Raw genomic sequence first — 5,579 nt, 5'->3', positions numbered from 1 at the left:
CCTGTGATGGGACACCAATGCAGAGAAACCCACCTGGCACAGACCTTCTATTCTGTCTATTAGACCTGCATCTTCCCTGCACCTTTCAAGCCATTTGTATGTGAAGCAAGAAAGAGTTAGAGAGTGATCCATCTACACTTTTATAGGGAGGATGTCGCCGTGAGCTCCTCCCAGCTAATCACACGAACAGCAGAAAAGCAAGATAAATACACAGTTGAGGGGTGGGCTGCATGGTTATGTTTTTGAGTAAATATTGAAACTGACCTCAGTGGCTCATTAGCAGAGCTGCGGCTAATGACTGGTGCCAAATCATGATGAAGCAAGCACCATGGCTCGTAGGGGACCCACAACACGCTTTTCTTAGCTCACTGAATTAAGGTATAAACTTCCGCCGTGTGTGAGTGGTAAAGGCTTGTTAATATGGTTCCTTTTCCAATTCAAGTCTGACAACAAGAGGCAGGAACCACGTGGCTTCGGAAGCTCAGGAAAGTAGCCACCAACCACAGAGAAAGAGAGAACTGGCAGTATGAGAGGTGGAGAAAACAGAAGCGGGAGCAAGGAGCTCAAATGAGATTGATGGCGTTTAAATAGAGCGCGTAAAGGAACAGTTACACAGCTAAGAAATGGGAAAGACAGACTAGGGAAAAAAACACAGAAAGAGCCTGTAGATGAAATTCTCTTCCTGGGACAGCAGGTTAAGAGAAATTACACATGGGGAGGTTAAGCATGTAACACGGGGAGAATAAAAAAGAAAATGCAGTTTTATGAAGTGTGTTTGCCAATCCAGCCAGCACTTTTGTTCTATTTCTCTCTTTGCGTCTTTTATTGGTAAAGTAACTTTCAAGTGCATGCGCAGGTATGAATGAGAGAGCAACGGTATAATAATTTGAAGCGTTTACACCAGTGCTAAAGTAGGAATGAGGTGTAGCAAAGACATGAAAGAGGTAGCGATAACAAATATGTGGAGAGGCAATAGTGACACAAAAATAAGCCACCTATTTATAAAACTGAAATGGAAGAAATACTAAAGGTTAACTTCTGAAATTGTAGCCGATAATAAAAAGATTCTCGTTGTTGTCAGGATTCGAACCTGCGCGGGGATACCCCAATGGATTTCTAGTCCATCGCCTTAACCACTCGGCCACAACAACTTGCTGTAAGCTGCCTACAAATATTTTGTTTGAAAGTTTTGAAGTTTTCCCACATCAAAGTACTGATATTCTGCAATGCGCTTTTTAAAAACAATGTTTTTTTCATCATGCACGTTCTGTCCTAAAAACAAAAATTGCATGAGTATATCTCTGGATCTGTAAAAGGATACGCTTGCATTCAAACTCTCTTGTGGCACTCAAGTTTTTTGGACCCTGTTGCACTCTGTTTTTGCGCTGCTTTTAGTCTACGACCCATATTACAGAAGTCAACCATCTCTGAGTATTTGGGACTCCTTTGTAAGTGCCTTATCTTTAATCCTTGAATAGCTCTATAATAAAGGGGTCTGTCAAAGATTGCTTGAATGGAAGATAAAAGAAGGCCCACTTGTCTCACCAAATGCAGTAGAGAAACCTGATGTTTTACTCATGTTATCCTTAGTTCAGTTTTTGTTAGACCTGGCATCCTTAAGGTGGCCTACCAGCAACCTTTTTGCTTTTCACCTCACGTTTTGCTGTATCTTTATGTTGGCCTTAGGACTCTAATCACTTTATCACTACTGTGAGAAAGTGGCTCTGTATATACTGTTCCCAAATAAGGTCAGTGTGCACAGAGTCCCCAGTCCCCAGAGGTTTGGCAGAGGCTAAAGTTAGATATAACCTTACTCTCTAAAGTGGAAGCTTGCCGAGCAGTAAGGCAGTATCAGAGTACAGTGTAAAACATTTGTTGTACACACTCAGTCAGCAAATGGTCTCACACACTCAAGAACTGAACTCTAGGCCATTGGTTTGCATACAAAAGATATTGTTGTTTTATTTTAGAACCAACAATAGGTATCAAAATATAATTTCTCAGAATGAGATGCTTTAGTTAAATACTTTGCAATAGGCAATTGACTTTTGCAGGTCATAGTTACAGTTTATTGCAATAGGCAACACAATTTGAATCACAATAATACATTGAGCTCAATGGGAATTTTAAGTTATATGCAATTAATTACTTTCAGGATTACTTTTCTAAATCCAGGACTGGATCCTAGATTCAGTCCTGGGACAGTTCTTGGAAACAAGTGAGTAAATTCGTTTTAGTTACTGTTGTGATTTTTAAGCAATATTTTGCTATTTTAAAAGTTGACACTTCGAAACTTTTGCTGATCAAATTACCAATGTTATCCTATGGAAGGAAATTCACTTAGCAGGTAAGTGGGGTTATGGTTACTTTTTCTAGGTCAGTGTTGGATCCTAGATCCAGCACTACTGTACCACCTGTAAGCAGTTGAGAAACTGCGTTTAAGTTATACAGGCGATTTTTAAGGAATATTTACATGTTTGCATAATCGACACTTAGAAGAAATTTCACAGAAAAACAGTCAATGGTTTCCTATGGAAGAAAATTCAAGTTACGGGTAAAGTACGTTCTTGTTACTTTTGTAATCCAGTGCTGGGCTCCTAGGCTCAGTACTGGGACATCTATCTAAAACAGGTAAACAATTACGTTTTCACAGTTGGTACGATTTTTAAAGAATATTTGTAAGTTTCAAAAATCGACACTTAGAAAATTTTCAGCAAAAAGCAGGCAATGATATCCCATGGAAGGAAATTCGAGTTACTGGTAAGTACGGTTAAAATTACGTTTCAGGGTCAGTACTGAGCTCCAAGATGCAGCACTGAGGTTTCTCCTGATAACAGGTGAGTAAATCAGAATTCGTTGTTCGGCTGATTTTAGATGAATATTTTAAAGTTCCAAAACTCCACACCACTTAGAAGAATTTCCAAGTGAAACCACTCAATGTTAGCCTATGGAAGAAAAGTGAGTTATCGGCTTTTAGGTAAGTACTCGACTGGCAGAGTTATGGTTCTGGGCATAGACTCAGGGGTCTCCCAGGGGAGTCCCAGCCTACTTGCCAAGCCTTAAACTCCCCTTTTATTACATATAATTTACACCTAAGGTAGGCCCTAGGTAGTCCTAGGTGCATGATGCTATGTAAGTAAAAAATAAGATATGTACTTTGGTGGTTCGCGTGTCCTGTAAGTACCAAACAGTCTATTTCATTTTTCACTACTGTGAGGTCTACCCCTCTCATAGGTTAGCTCTGTGTATTCCCCTATACTTTTTATTTGGTAATTCCATATCGGAGAGCAGTAGCTTTATTTATTTATTGAAAATCCTACTTACTGGTGAGGTTGGATTTAACTTTACTATTTTAGAAATGCCACTTTTAGAGAGTGAACATTTCTCTGCACTTACTGCTCTATTTGCCTGAAACCTGGCCCCAATACACGTGTGGATTGGGCTGGGTGACAGCAAAATTTGTGCCTTACCTCTAGAGAGCCACAACACAGGTCACTCAACTGCACCTGGGGGGTGAGCTCCGCTCCCCCTCCACCCCAATAGGTTCAAGAACGATAATTTATGTAAGTAAATACATTATAGCTACATCTTATAATCATGCGAGTTTAAATCATTTGTTGTTAGATGGTTTAAATATTTGAAAGGATCTGTTTTTAATAGACATTTTACAAAAACCACTGGTACATTTGCTAATTCTGTAAAATTAACACCCAACTGCCGTGACATTGCCAACCACAGTGCCGTGACTCGGATTCAAACCGAGGTTGCTGCGGCCACAACGCAGAGTACTAACCACTATACGATCACGGCGAGCTACTTGAGCTCAACGACATACAATGACATGGAGAATTTATAATTCGGAACACTCAGGGCTGTTCCTGTGATAGGCTGGATGTATTCATTGCTTCCTCATTCCTCATTCAGAGGCTGCGTCTCCTCAGTGGTTGATAGGCTGAAACCGTTTCCTGGCCGCCTGCTTGTGAAATGCCAGGAGTCAAAGATCACACATTACACTTGCGGACCTGTGATGGGACACCAATGCAGAGAAACCCACCTGGCACAGACCTTCTATTCTGTCTATTAGACCTGCATCTTCCCTGCACCTTTCAAGCCATTTGTATGTGAAGCAAGAAAGAGTTAGAGAGTGATCCATCTACACTTTTATAGGGAGGATGTCGCCGTGAGCTCCTCCCAGCTAATCACACGAACAGCAGAAAAGCAAGATAAATACACAGTTGAGGGGTGGGCTGCATGGTTATGTTTTTGAGTAAATATTGAAACTGACCTCAGTGGCTCATTAGCAGAGCTGCGGCTAATGACTGGTGCCAAATCATGATGAAGCAAGCACCATGGCTCGTAGGGGACCCACAACACGCTTTTCTTAGCTCACTGAATTAAGGTATAAACTTCCGCCGTGTGTGAGTGGTAAAGGCTTGTTAATATGGTTCCTTTTCCAATTCAAGTCTGACAACAAGAGGCAGGAACCACGTGGCTTCGGAAGCTCAGGAAAGTAGCCACCAACCACAGAGAAAGAGAGAACTGGCAGTATGAGAGGTGGAGAAAACAGAAGCGGGAGCAAGGAGCTCAAATGAGATTGATGGCGTTTAAATAGAGCGCGTAAAGGAACAGTTACACAGCTAAGAAATGGGAAAGACAGACTAGGGAAAAAAACACAGAAAGAGCCTGTAGATGAAATTCTCTTCCTGGGACAGCAGGTTAAGAGAAATTACACATGGGGAGGTTAAGCATGTAACACGGGGGAGAATAAAAAAGAAAATGCAGTTTTATGAAGTGTGTTTGCCAATCCAGCCAGCACTTTTGTTCTATTTCTCTCTTTGCGTCTTTTATTGGTAAAGTAACTTTCAAGTGCATGCGCAGGTATGAATGAGAGAGCAACGGTATAATAATTTGAAGCGTTTACACCAGTGCTAAAGTAGGAATGAGGTGTAGCAAAGACATGAAAGAGGTAGCGATAACAAATATGTGGAGAGGCAATAGTGACACAAAAATAAGCCACCTATTTATAAAACTGAAATGGAAGAAATACTAAAGGTTAACTTCTGAAATTGTAGCCGATAATAAAAAGATTCTCGTTGTTGTCAGGATTCGAACCTGCGCGGGGATACCCCAATGGATTTCTAGTCCATCGCCTTAACCACTCGGACACAACAACTTGCTGTAAGCTGCCTACAAATATTTTGTTTGAAAGTTTTGAAGTTTTCCCACATCAAAGTACTGATATTCTGCAATGCGCTTTTTAAAAACAATGTTTTTTTCATCATGCACGTTCTGTCCTAAAAACAAAAATTGCATGAGTATATCTCTGGATCTGTAAAAGGATACGCTTGCATTCAAACTCTCTTGTGGCACTCAAGTTTTTTGGACCCTGTTGCACTCTGTTTTTGCGCTGCTTTTAGTCTACGACCCATATTACAGAAGTCAACCATCTCTGAGTATTTGGGACTCCTTTGTAAGTGCCTTATCTTTAATCCTTGAATAGCTCTATAATAAAGGGGTCTGTCAAAGATTGCTTGAATGGAAGATAAAAGAAGGCCCACTTGTCTCACCAAATGCAGTAG

At 40.8% G+C, this 5,579-nt stretch overlaps 2 non-coding genes across 2 annotated transcripts; both read right to left on the bottom strand.

The window, feature by feature from the left end:
- Positions 1–1,069: 1,069 nt before the first annotated feature.
- Positions 1,070–1,151, bottom strand: TRNAS-AGA (transfer RNA serine (anticodon AGA)). Its single transcript has one exon. It is a non-coding gene; the product is annotated as a tRNA-Ser (tRNA).
- Positions 1,152–5,091: 3,940 nt separating this feature from the next.
- On the bottom strand, positions 5,092–5,173 carry TRNAS-AGA (transfer RNA serine (anticodon AGA)). Its single transcript has one exon. It is a non-coding gene; the product is annotated as a tRNA-Ser (tRNA).
- Positions 5,174–5,579: the final 406 nt, after the last annotated feature.

This window comes from Triturus cristatus, chromosome 12 (assembly GCF_964204655.1).
Source record: "Triturus cristatus chromosome 12, aTriCri1.1, whole genome shotgun sequence".
NCBI classification, from domain to species: Eukaryota; Metazoa; Chordata; class Amphibia; order Caudata; family Salamandridae; genus Triturus; species Triturus cristatus.
Note: the sequence above shows the minus strand (reverse complement) of the source record. Positions and strands in the feature narration are given on the sequence as shown.